This window comes from Microtus ochrogaster, chromosome 19 (assembly GCF_000317375.1).
Source record: "Microtus ochrogaster isolate Prairie Vole_2 chromosome 19, MicOch1.0, whole genome shotgun sequence".
Classification (NCBI taxonomy): domain Eukaryota; kingdom Metazoa; phylum Chordata; class Mammalia; order Rodentia; family Cricetidae; genus Microtus; species Microtus ochrogaster.
In genome coordinates, this window is record NC_022021.1 from 56,478,628 (window position 1) to 56,490,689 (window position 12,062).

Below are 12,062 nucleotides of genomic sequence, written 5' to 3' on the forward strand. Positions count from 1 at the left end.
AATTCATTAAGTACAATGCACTATTCTAAGAACTGAGAATTTAATAACTATCCAGTAAAATAAAATGTGAGGTAAAATTTAAACAATGCATGAGATCCTCTTCCAGTGCTTTGGCAGAGAGAGAATGAGCACTTTGGTAGCTAATTGCTGTGGATGGGATGTAGGGGCTTTCAGTGATGACCTTGAGTTTTCAATCCTGCCTGAATAAAGGAGAGCAGTTGCAGCAGGCTTAGAAGTGAGGGTGATTTGTTTGTGTTTTGACATGCTGCATGAGAGATCCTTGTGGATCCTCTGAGCACAAAGGCCAGGAGTCAGCCAGATACGGAAACACGGGCGAGAAATCCCAATGGAAGATATAGGGAAACATGATTTGAATTCACTGTCTTGAAGCTCTGGTTGGGTATGAGAGGCAGAGAAGCTGGCAAGACAGACTGCACTCTCAATGTTTCTCATTTAATGTTGAGGTGTGGCCTTGATTTTTTCACATAAGTAGGACAGGAAACATTAAGAATCTGAAGTCACTGGGCCTTTCTGGAGCTTGTCCTTGTCCTTTCTAGACTTTGAACTCAGGTCGAGCTGGATTTGTCAGCACTCACAGCCTGCACTCTTCACTGGGTTTTCATAGGTCATGACAAGAGGAAGAAAAGCCAGCAATCCATTCCCTGACAACCTAGAAAGATGGCTTTCCTCCCAAAGCCTGTTGCTGGTTTAAGATGTGCAATGTGTAAAAATGAGCAGTCCAGGGAGGCAGAGACCTGGTAAACTCCCCCACATTTAGTTGAGATGCAGCTGAGGAATTATTGCAAGATGCTATATAATCTTCAGAGAAAAAAAATGTCTGCTGATTTAGCTAGTGGAAAATGCAGCCATTAATCTTTCTCCTTAAACCCTGTGAGGCTCGGGGCTAACAAATAATAAAACCCTGGCAGGAAGGAAAATGATGAGCCAAGAGTTTTCTAAACATAGAAATACAGGATTCTAATTTGCATTATATTGATTCATTTATCCAATAAACATCAATTAAGCCACTGCAACATAGAAGCTTTGAAAAACACATAGAGGGGATTAGAAATGCAATAAAATTATGCCTAAGACACGACCTTCATTTCAAGAACTTCCCTGTTTTTGAGAGATAGACCTATATGAAATTAGCTGTAGCCGAACACACTAAAATGGTATAGTTCATACAAATTGCTATAGCTGTGCAGATGTGCTAATCCAGACTGCAGGACTGGGTACAGCTTCGTAGAAACAGTAATATTTGAGATGAGTCTTGATTCTCTAAGAAGCTTCTTGAGGCTGTAGAGGCTGAGCACTCTGTGGGAACACACGAAGTTTGGAAGAAGAAGGAATTTTGGCCCAGAGCTTTAGGTAAGTTGGAGAAGGGGATTAAAGGAAAGATCTGCTTAAGTCTTAGCATTGGCAAACGTGGTCCTTACCAAGCAAGAAAAAAGAGCAAGCAGAAAGAAGTGAGCAAAGAGGCAGGGTGTCAAAAGGGCAATGACAAGCGATGTGGATAGAGAGCCCCAGGAGAAGATGCTGAGCTTTTCTGAAGTAGACCTCTGAAGATGGGACAGACGACGCTGAGCTTGTCCCAGTTTCTACCTTAGGTGATGGGACAACATAGCTAAGAATTCGGAACATGGTCAATACTCTGCCCCCACCATCCTCACTCACTGTCACATGCATTCTCTGAGATGAGTCTCCCTAAGTAGCTCAAGCTGCCCTTAAACTCAGCATCTTCCTGCCGCGGCCTCCCAAAGGCTGGAATAACAGATCTGTGCCAGGGCACCAGCAGCCCCAAAGTTAAGAATAATGTCTTAAACTTTAGCTGTTTGGTTGAGAGCACGTGTCTAATTTTGACCAACAGAGTGTGGGAAATGGCGATGTTTATGGATACAATAGCACAACTTAAGCAGCGCCTCTTTTTCACCAGGAAAGACATGGAAAATGGCCACAGTGAAGGAAGGAATTTGATCAGTTCTGCCCACCCATCATAACCTTGCAGGACTTGAGGGTCATAGCATATGCAGCCAGGAGAAAGGAGCAGCCAGGTTCTATGTGGAAAGGCCATGACGATGCCCTCTCTGCGTGTCACCTGTTCATAGCCAGAGCAATACTGTGAGCAATGCCGGGACAGGAAAGGGGATTGGTGTGCGCAGACTGAAAATTTAGAAGAACACCTTGGGTCCACTTTTATCTATACTGAATTTGGGGAACATGCAGGAGCACCTGGGTGCTCAGAACATTAATTAAAATAGAACGGTTAAACTTTGTCTTAGCCACTGTTCTACTGTTGTGACCAAAGACCACGACCAAAGCAAGTTGTGGAGGAAAGGGTTTATTCAACTTACACTTCTTCATCAAAGGAAGTCAGGACAGGAACTCAAACAGGGCAGGAGCCTGGAGGTAGGAACTGATGCAGATGTCATGGTGGGATTCTGCTTACTGAGTTGATCTTCACGGCCTGCTCAGCCTGCTACCTTATAGAACCCAAGACCACAGGGATGACACCGCACACAATAGGCTGGGTCCTCCTCTTCCGTAAATCACTAATTTAAAAAATGCTTTACAGTTGGATCTCATAAAGGCATTTTCTCAACTGAGGTTCCCTCCTTTTAGATAGCTCTAGCTTGTGTCAAGTCGACATAAGACTAGCCATTACAGGCTAGCTATGCTGAATTTAGAAGTTCTCTCTCTCTCTGTCTCTCTCTGTGTGTCTGTGTCCGTCCGTCCGTCTGTCTGTCTGTCTGTCTGTCTCTCTGTGTGTCTGTCTGTCTGTCTGTCTGTCTCTCTCTCTCTCTCTCTCTCTCTCTGTGTGTGTGTGTGTGAGAGACAGAGAGAGAGAGAGAGAGAAGAGAGAGATATCAGTATCTGTGTCTGTCTTGATCCATCCCCACATTATTGAAACAAGGACCCTCAATAAACCCTGAGCTCATCAGTTTGACAAGCCTAGCGAGCCACCTTGTCCTACAAATTCACCTGTTTCTCTCTTATTTCTGATATTACAGTCCCTGATCACCATTCCTGGCCCTCATGTGGGTTTTGGAAATCCAAAGTCAGGTATTCATATGTGTATGGGAAGTGCTTTCATTGACTGAGCTGTCTTCTCAGCACTAGGTCTCTTTGAAGAATACCCTTTGATGTGAAAGAAGCAAGAGGTATCCTTGGGGCAGATAGATTGAGATGGCATCATGAAGGCAGTGATCTGGATACAATTGCAATATCCATGGTGTGTAAAACAGAGGAGATGTGTAGAAAGTTTGGAGAGAATGGTGGTGTGTGGGGAGAAGCAGAAAAAATGCCTTTCATTTCAGTATCTTTGTGCTAAGCCGATGCGATAGTTTCTTCTTTTACAAACAGTTCTAGGCATATTCTTTGGAATCTAGTGGAATGGACTCTTCCTGGCTTATAAATGTGGAAACTGAGGCACAGGAAAGACATAGTATCTTTGAAAGTTACATGTCAGCAACTAGAGAACATGGATTTGAATGCAGCCTTCTCTGCCCCAATAATGGAATAAATGACCTAAACAGTGGCTGAAGGAATGAGGTGCTACAGAGAGAGCCAGCAGTTGCCTGAAGGTCTGGGAGGGAAGTGAGTTGAGCAGAAGCAAATTGAAGTAAGTCCAGCTGGGCCACACCAGGCAGAAAAGTCAGTGTGAGGTTCAATCAGTAAGGCTATGAGCAATGCCAAAGGCACAGCAATGTCAAACATTGACAGAGAAAACAAGATTTGAAAATGGAAGTGCTATACTTAAGTGGTGCAGGAGTTTGAGCCCTGGATGATGGGTCCCTACCACTAGTGCTCCTGGGAGTCATCAATATCACCAGCATTGCTCCCAGGTCTAAAAGCTGATGGCCCATGGTATACATATCTCACAGATGTGTCTCGTTCACTCCATAAGCATATTTCCATCTTTACGTTAGTTGCTGACATTTGAAAGTAAAGGTGCTGCCTGAAACCACATTCAGGGTTCAGGCTTTTCTCAAACAATTGGAAGCTCTGGCAGTGCTGAGCCTTCTTTACGCATGGCCTCTGCCAGGGGCAGCTGAGGGAGGACCTAAACCTCAGAGGGCTCATTCTGTTTGTTGCTGTTCTAACTTACTCTCATCACCTTCAGCCTTGTGGGAATGGGGTTTCTGAATCCTGCTCAAAAGAAGGGCTGATGAGGCCTCTGTGGTGGCCATGATTTCGTAGAACCTACCAAGTGAGAGTTTCCTACTCGGTGTTACTTTTAACAGGTCAAAAGAGATACAGGAGGGGGTTGCTGTATCCCTGACGTATCTCTCATAAAGGATCCCCAAACTCTTCTATCTAAGGTTTGTCACTTGGGGGGTTAGATAATTTGTAACTTTAGCTTAGAATATTTTCAGAAGGGTGTAAAGAAATAAACTGGATAGTCCCTAATAAGAAAAAATAAAGAAGAGAGGGAGAGAGGAGGAAAGAGAAAGGAAAGTAGAGAAAAGAAGGAAGGAGGGTAGGAAGGAGAAAAAAAAACTAGATTGGATCGAGTAGGGAATGAGTGAGAGAAACAGCCTGTTTTGAAGGGGGAGAGTCTTCTGGCTTGTGTTAATTTCATTGGTTAAATAAAGAGACTGCCTTGGCACTTTAAGAGGACATAAAATTAGGTAGGAGTAAACAGAACAGAATGCTGGGAGAAAGAAGCTGAGTCAAGGAGTCGCCATGATTCTCCCACTCCAGACAGACGCAGGTTAAAATCATTCCTGGTAAGCCAGCTCGTGGGCTACACAGATTATTAGAAATGGGTTAGGTCAATATGTAAGAGCTAGCCAATAAGAGGCTGGAACTAATGGGCCAGGCAGTGATTAAAAGAATACAGTTTCCATGTAATTATTTCGGGTATGAGCTAGCCATGCGGGCGGCCGGGTGCCGGGGACGCAGCCTCGCCGCTCCTATTACAACACTGTTTGACAACCATAGCAGTTGAGATACAGCAGGTCTCACAACCTCTCTTGAAGACTGTGATGACCTCTAACCTGTCTTCATATATCTTTTTTTACACTTTCTGCCTAACTCGGAGCACACTAACTAGGGAGATCTTCGTAATCTGTCCGGTCATATCACTTCCCTGAACAAAACTTTCCCATGAGTTTTCCAATAGCTCTAGAGTAAAACAAAGTCACTTTACTCCCTGACCTGGCCTTCCAGCCTCATCCCTCTGCATTGTACTTCAACCTCATGGGCTCTTGGTAATCCATGAGTTACACCAAGACCATGCTACTCTGCCTCATTGTGGTCACCTGCTCCTTAGACTTCAATGAGGACTTTCACTTGGCTATAACTTTTGTTCCTTCAGAACTAGTTTAAATGTCACTATATCTGAAAGTCCCCACTCCTTCCCTACAATTCTCTACCCCACTCCTGGTTCATCTCATTGACACACATGCATTTAAATGTATTTTCCTGCCTTTAGGATATGAGTTGCCTTCCTCTCATTAAAGGGCAGGCATCTTATGTCCACTCCCAATACTTCTGTAGTGCTGAGAGGAGTCCCCTGATACACACTAGTGAACAGTATGCATGATCCAGAAGAGATGCGGACAGGCAGAGATAAAGTGTATTAGCAGCAGTATTGGAGATGGGAAGAGAGATACACAATTAGTGATGCCCAAAACAGAGAGATCTTAATCCTGAGCAAGAAGAGATCAGAAAGGGGAAAGAATCAAGAATGTAGTTGGAGAAAAGAGAATTCTCTCTTAGGCAGGTGTAAAGAAAACAGGGAGGAAACCCATGCCAGGTTCAGAAGGGCTTACTGACACATCCCTATTGTGTCTTGGGCGGGGTGTTGCCCCTGTTTTCTCCACAGCAGCAGAAAGCTGGGCATCTGAGAATGAGGGACAAGGAGAGCTACAGGAACCTTGTGGGAAGTTGAAAGGCTTTGAGCAGCTGTCGTGGACACTGTAAATGTTAGGTGATTAAGGCAAGCATAAAGACTGCTGAGTAGTAAAGAGGGACAGCTGAGGTTGTCTCTGTGCCAGTTGGCACGGGAATCCAATTTTCCCTAGCAGCATTTGCAGTCTGGGAGTAGACAGAGAAAAAAAGCAGATGGCTAGAATAAATTTGTCCTGAGGATAGCTAGCCAAGTATGCGGTGGGCCGGTTAGGGAGACCGGAAGTCAACTGATCATCCCCAACCTATTAGTCCTCTGTCATCTCCCCTGGACATTGCCTGATTAACAGCTGCACCACTCCCAAGGCTCTGGAATCGAGTGCATCCAGTATGAATTGCTCCCACAACTTCAATGATCAAAAAAATAAAAGTCAATTTTTGTACCCCCTGACTCTCCTCTCGCTCCCCACCAGCTCCCTCCTCCAAGTGAATGTGGTTCGTGAAATGCCATTGAGCTGGTCCAGATGAGTGTGCTTCACAGTGACCTGGTCCTCTCAGGACGATCTCCAATCCCCTCTCGCCCAGGTGTATAGCATTCTCTTGGGAGAATCATTTGTATACATGGGATTCAGGACTGCTCAAGAGATGCATGAAAAGTAAAACGCCTGCCTCTGTAGCCTTCCCTCCTAAACTGCCACCCTGGTTTCATGGCTCTGGGAACACATGGTGATTTTTCATTGTACTTGAAAACATTATGCAATAAGCCTATGATGCCTTAACCTGATATATAAAAATAAGAAATTTAGGATCTTTTTTCTTACGGAGAGACTGGAGATGAAAAAAATGCAAAATTCTAGATCATGTGGGAAATGAAGTTTGTGGAAGAGTTGAAATCTAAGGACATATGCCGAAGTGTGTTTTTATGGGAGGTCGGGGAATGAGGCGGTACCGGAAAGATGAGCTTGCTCTCTAGCCCTCTCTGTTGTCCCGACAGTGAAAGGATGCAGCCAGCTCTGGAAAACATTCCAATGCTCCAACTCTACTTTGCATCTTAAGGAAGAATTCTGGACTTGAGACATCCACAAGATTAGGAACCCTAATCTCTGTGCCCATGTTGTTATAAACATCGTCATTCCCCCTTTATTTTTAGCAACTTTCTATAAAAATGATATAAATACCAAGAAGCAACAACAAGACACATTTACAGTAAGAAACAATTATGGATCACTATCCAACTAACATTAATTATGAATCATATTCTGGCTAGACGGAAGAGCACAGTAGAGCAAGTGGTAGCTTTGCAATTCTGCTCTTCCTGCTAAAGGTTGGACGAGATGTCATGGCTTTAAAAGCTCTAACCAAATGTCACTTGTTAAACATTTTCTCTGCAATTAGTTCAGGAAACTTCATCTTTCCAAAACCCTCAAAAATAAGAAACATCTAGGGAAGATGCCAGCCACTTCAAAGAAAACCTGGGCTGGCATCAGCCTTGCTTCAAGTCCTGAAGAGCCAGGGTGTTGCTTTGCGTTTTGTCAGTCTTCCAAAATGAACATGATTCCGGGATGCTTTATTGATTATTCATATTCTCTGCCAGTATCATTTATAGATGACAGACAAAGTCTTCTATTTTACTCTAGTTGATAAAATGATTCACAAAATGCATTATCAGGAGCGGATACCTAACAGTCCTTTGTATTGTACATCTATGCATGAGCTGTCCATGAAGTCAGAGTTAGGTTAGGCCATGAATTAAACAACTCTCACCCAGGGCCGAACATATTAATAATTATCATTCTTATTCTTTAATAATATTATCCTATGTTGAAATGAATAACTAAATGACATGGAAACAACCTAATAAAGACAATGGCAGTCTTCATGATGGGGCTGGATTGCAGTTTCTCTGGACCCTATGATTTTCAAAACTAGATGTGTTAAGATTTATTCTCCTGGAAAGGAGAATAAACATGTAATTTAGTTGCTGTTTTTCAGAAATACTCTTCAGAGATTCATATCTTATTAGAAATAGTCTAGTCAAAACATTGTATATAACCAGTATTCCCAAATGGAGAATATTAAATGTAAATTCATATCTTGCAGATGATTGGAGTTCTCCAAAGGGAATATGTATTAATCACCTCACTTCCTGCTTGAAGGTATGCCAGGCCCTATTGAATAGCAGGGTCATAAAAACATAAAGGAATAAAAGGTCTAAATCTAATAAAACTGTATACTGAGAGATTAAGACAGAATTTTATAAGTTCCTTGGATCAACTCAAATGTCAAATGATGTTTCCTTCCCTCCTCCTCCCCTCATCCCTCTCTCCCTCCCTTTTCTTTCCTGTCTGTCTATCTATCTATCTATCTATCTATCTATCTATCTATCTATCTATCTATCTATCTATCTATCTATCTATGTCATTAAAGAAACGGCTGTCAGGATCGTCTTTGTTCCTCTCTTAGGTGTCTGGAGTTTTCCTGATACCATCTACTCTGCCAGAGAGGAACAGGCACTAGCATGCTGCTGTTCTGTACACTCCACCTCAGCTGTAGAAGGTGCCACTGTGCCCATTCTTTAGAGCTGATGACACCTACATGGCATTTCTCAGCCTGACCTCCTTCCTAAACTGTACATTTAAATAAGTGCCAACCTCAACATCCTCGCTGGAACACCCAGCTGAACCGTGAGCTGTCCACGGCACACTCGGAGAAGCTACCAATGTCCTCATTCTTGAAACTCTCACTGGCACAGACATCTCCTCTTCGTTTTCCCTTCGCATGGCTGTTCCCATCACTCAATCAGGGGCTCAGACACCCCTTTTCCTGTTGTCATCGCAAGGATCACCTCCTGCCTTGATCTCGGAATTCCAAATTTCATCTGACTTATTTTCCATGCAGTTTGAGGTCTCCCTCTCCCTTCCTTTAGTACAGACAGGTTGCCCACACTTTAAGCTAGACTTCTCTGTCCTGGAGGCTGTCTGCATTTGTTCTTGGGAGTTCAGCTTAAATGGTAGCCTTCCCCAGAGGCTGTGCATGGCAGCCTAGGCTATAGCCATGGCTGATGCACTCCACCATAACATGTCACTGAATTTTTCTATGTATCTCTCACCTGTCAAACATTTCATATACAGTTTCTTCCCCTCTTATTGCCACACTATAAGATACAATGTCTCTCTTTGTTCTCAGTGGTGTTTCTAGGACCTGTAATTACGCCTGGGATATAGGAAACACTTGGTGGATATGAATATGTTTGTTTACCTTAGTGATTTGAATCCATTGAATAGCTAAGAAGTGACAGTCAAAATACTAGCAGAATACTTATATCCCTTCAGCCCTGATGTTTCCTATTGATTTCTAACACACTCGTGATGCTTCCTCACACAAACAAAAAGGGAAATTTGTCACTCTTAGCTCAGATGTCTCTGTGGCTTTATTCCATTGCAGTTACCTTAAAGCATCACTTCCCTGTTTGAAATGCGCAGGTCTGTGCTCCACGCATCCCTTCGAGATATACAGTAGGTGCTCAATGAATGATTGTTGGAGGAATGGTTGAATGAAACCCGTATCTCGGACAAGCTCAGGCCTGGGTGACTGGTTGCTTGCCAGAGCCACATAGCAGAATAAAGCCAGAAGCGCTTGGCATCCTCTCAGCTCAGCTTGTGAAGCTGAGAACTATCAGGGGAAGCACTTTGGACAAATTTCTGAAGTCTGTTTGCCCTCCTTGTTTCGGCTCACTAAAAAGCTCCTTATGCTCATTGCAAAGCGTTAGCCTGTTGTAGAAACTGTAAAATCCTGCAGATACCCCAGTTTTCTCTTAATTATAGACACCAGCTATGGTGATGTAGCAGAGGGAAAAGAAGCCTGCAGGCCAATCGGGTAAATGATCACAATGGACAGTAGGAGTTAGAGGAGTTAGAATTTTTTTTTTTTTTTTACTCTGAAAGACTCCAGACTGATGACCTAGATTCTCACCACTTGCCTCAGGTGTGGTATGAGCATGCAGGTTCCTGTGAAGAGCTTGTTAAAGGCAGGAAAAGCTGCTGCCGAGATGGCAGACTAAGATGCATATTCATGTAAAGAGGGCTCACTTATCCCCCTTCCCTCACAACATCTCTCTGGTTGTAGTGGATCTTTAACCTCCACGGGAGAGTTTCCTGAAGACCATTTTAATCCCATGCTTAATGGACGGCAGCTTGTGGATGGCAGTGACCTGTCTTTCATCAAGGAGAGAACCACTCACTCTGAAGAAAACAAGATGCCCCTGCCTCTGGTCTGTCACTTCCCCACAAGGAGGGATGCTAGTTTTGTGAGAGACGCTGCTTCTACCATAAGGCTCTGCCCATGTAGAGTGATTGCTGTCTAAATGTCAGGACACCACTAGTTAGGGCCTGGAGATCATGCTGTAGAAGCAGGGATGAAGATTCAGAATAGCCTGAGGAGTGAGATTTGTAAATCTTTAGTCTCCTGGCTGAAGGAACAGCTGTGGGAAACAGGAAGCTCCTTGAAAGAGAAAGGGGATACACTTGCATGCTTTCAGCAAGGATTTGGGAGTCAGGCTCTACCAAATTGTCAAGGTCAAACTACAGGCTCATTGTAATGCTGCCTAAATATTTTGCTTCCTACTTTCAAAGGAGATAGAAATGAGCTTTCGCCAGATGGCGGTGTCAGCCATCTTGTCTTCATTAGCTATCCTGTTCAGCAGAAGCAAATGTTTTTTTTTTCTTTTTCTTCTTTTTTTTTAAAACTGGAAATCATTGTGGTTTTCTAGCTTGCGAGGAAGGAAAAAGCATTTCATGTCTATCTGGTAAATCAGGGCAGTTGGAACTGTTCCTTCTTAGGGAGATGATACAGACTGTAAGCACCGGAACGTGTGGGGCACCTGGTCACCCCGTTCTTTTGCAACAGCCCGCAAGCACGTGTGCCCCGTGTGTATGTGGTGGGTCACTGCTAGAGAAGAACAGAACCTAATCATCAGGTGTCGGTGGAGACAGACTTCTGAGCTTCCTTTGCTTCTGTACCAAAGCAGAAGGAGGCTAGATAAAAACATGCTTTTGAAAACACTCTTTTCCAAGTGTCACAGTCCTGAAAAGAGAGACCCAGTGAGCATGAAGTTGAGTTCTGTGGTTTCTCAATGAACAAAAAGAAACATAAGTCTCTTCTATGACAAGGTTATTCTCTTCTTCTGAGGAAAAGTCACGACCTGACGCTCAGGTGGCTTCCATGGACAACCAGCCTATGTAGAAGTTGTCGTTAGAAGGCTTATCATACTATGTGCAAGTCTATTTCTGTTTCAGTGAGAAAACCATGTATCACCCGCAACACCCTTTGGGGGTGTGGAATTACAGCCCTACCTACTTTTTTCGAACTATTCCATAACTGTAAGTTATGCATCACCAATAGGTCTCTAGGTTCAGATGCACCTAGCAATGATTTGATAGGTTTATTTCCCTCTGCAGAAATAATTTTGTCCTAACTTATAATTTGTCTCAACATATAAACCCATGTGACTTTTTGGCTTTTCCTTTGAATAAGTCTTACCTCCTGTCTGGTTCTCTCATGTCAGAAGAGCAATTTCTCTGATATGCACTGTTTTATATCTCTATGGAAATCACCAGTTTACCTTTTCTTGGAAAATGATATTTTATGAGAAAATACGCAAGAAAACATATATCATAATCTCTTCAGATGACTTTTTCTGGGTAGGAGACCAGACCAAAAGGATAAATAATATACATAAAAGTTAAAAATAAGATTTTTCTTTCAGAATGTGAATTGCCATGATATTTATAAATTATATAGTACAGGGAGGAAAAACCCATTGTGAAAGTCTAGTTTACATCCTCAAGTATTTCAGGAATAAAATGATAGTGACAGTTTTAAAGAAGAACCACCGCTAAGAGCCCCACCATCCAAGAAGGCCATCTGTATTTGGTGGGCTGCTGAGGACACAAACTGTTACTAGCCTTCACTAACAGCTGTGCAGCAGCACACTCCAGATGCCAGCACTTGGCATAAAATAAAATGTATACTATCCCAATAATTTTATATCGACTACATGTTAAAGTGATAAGATTGTAGGATAAATTAGGTTAAGTAAAATTCAGTTAAAATAAATTTTATTTCTGTTTGTCTTTAAATACATAACTGACTATTGTGTATATACCTAATATTATATTTGGTATCTAAAGCTAAAGGATATTGCTATTTTA

The 12,062-nt window shown here is 42.8% G+C and overlaps 1 protein-coding gene across 2 annotated transcripts in view; it reads right to left on the reverse strand.

Moving 5' to 3' along the window:
* Rab3c (RAB3C, member RAS oncogene family) overlaps positions 1-12,062 on the reverse strand; it is a 194,928-nt gene that overhangs the window by 59,304 nt on the left and 123,562 nt on the right. The gene's annotated exons all lie outside the window — the stretch shown is intronic.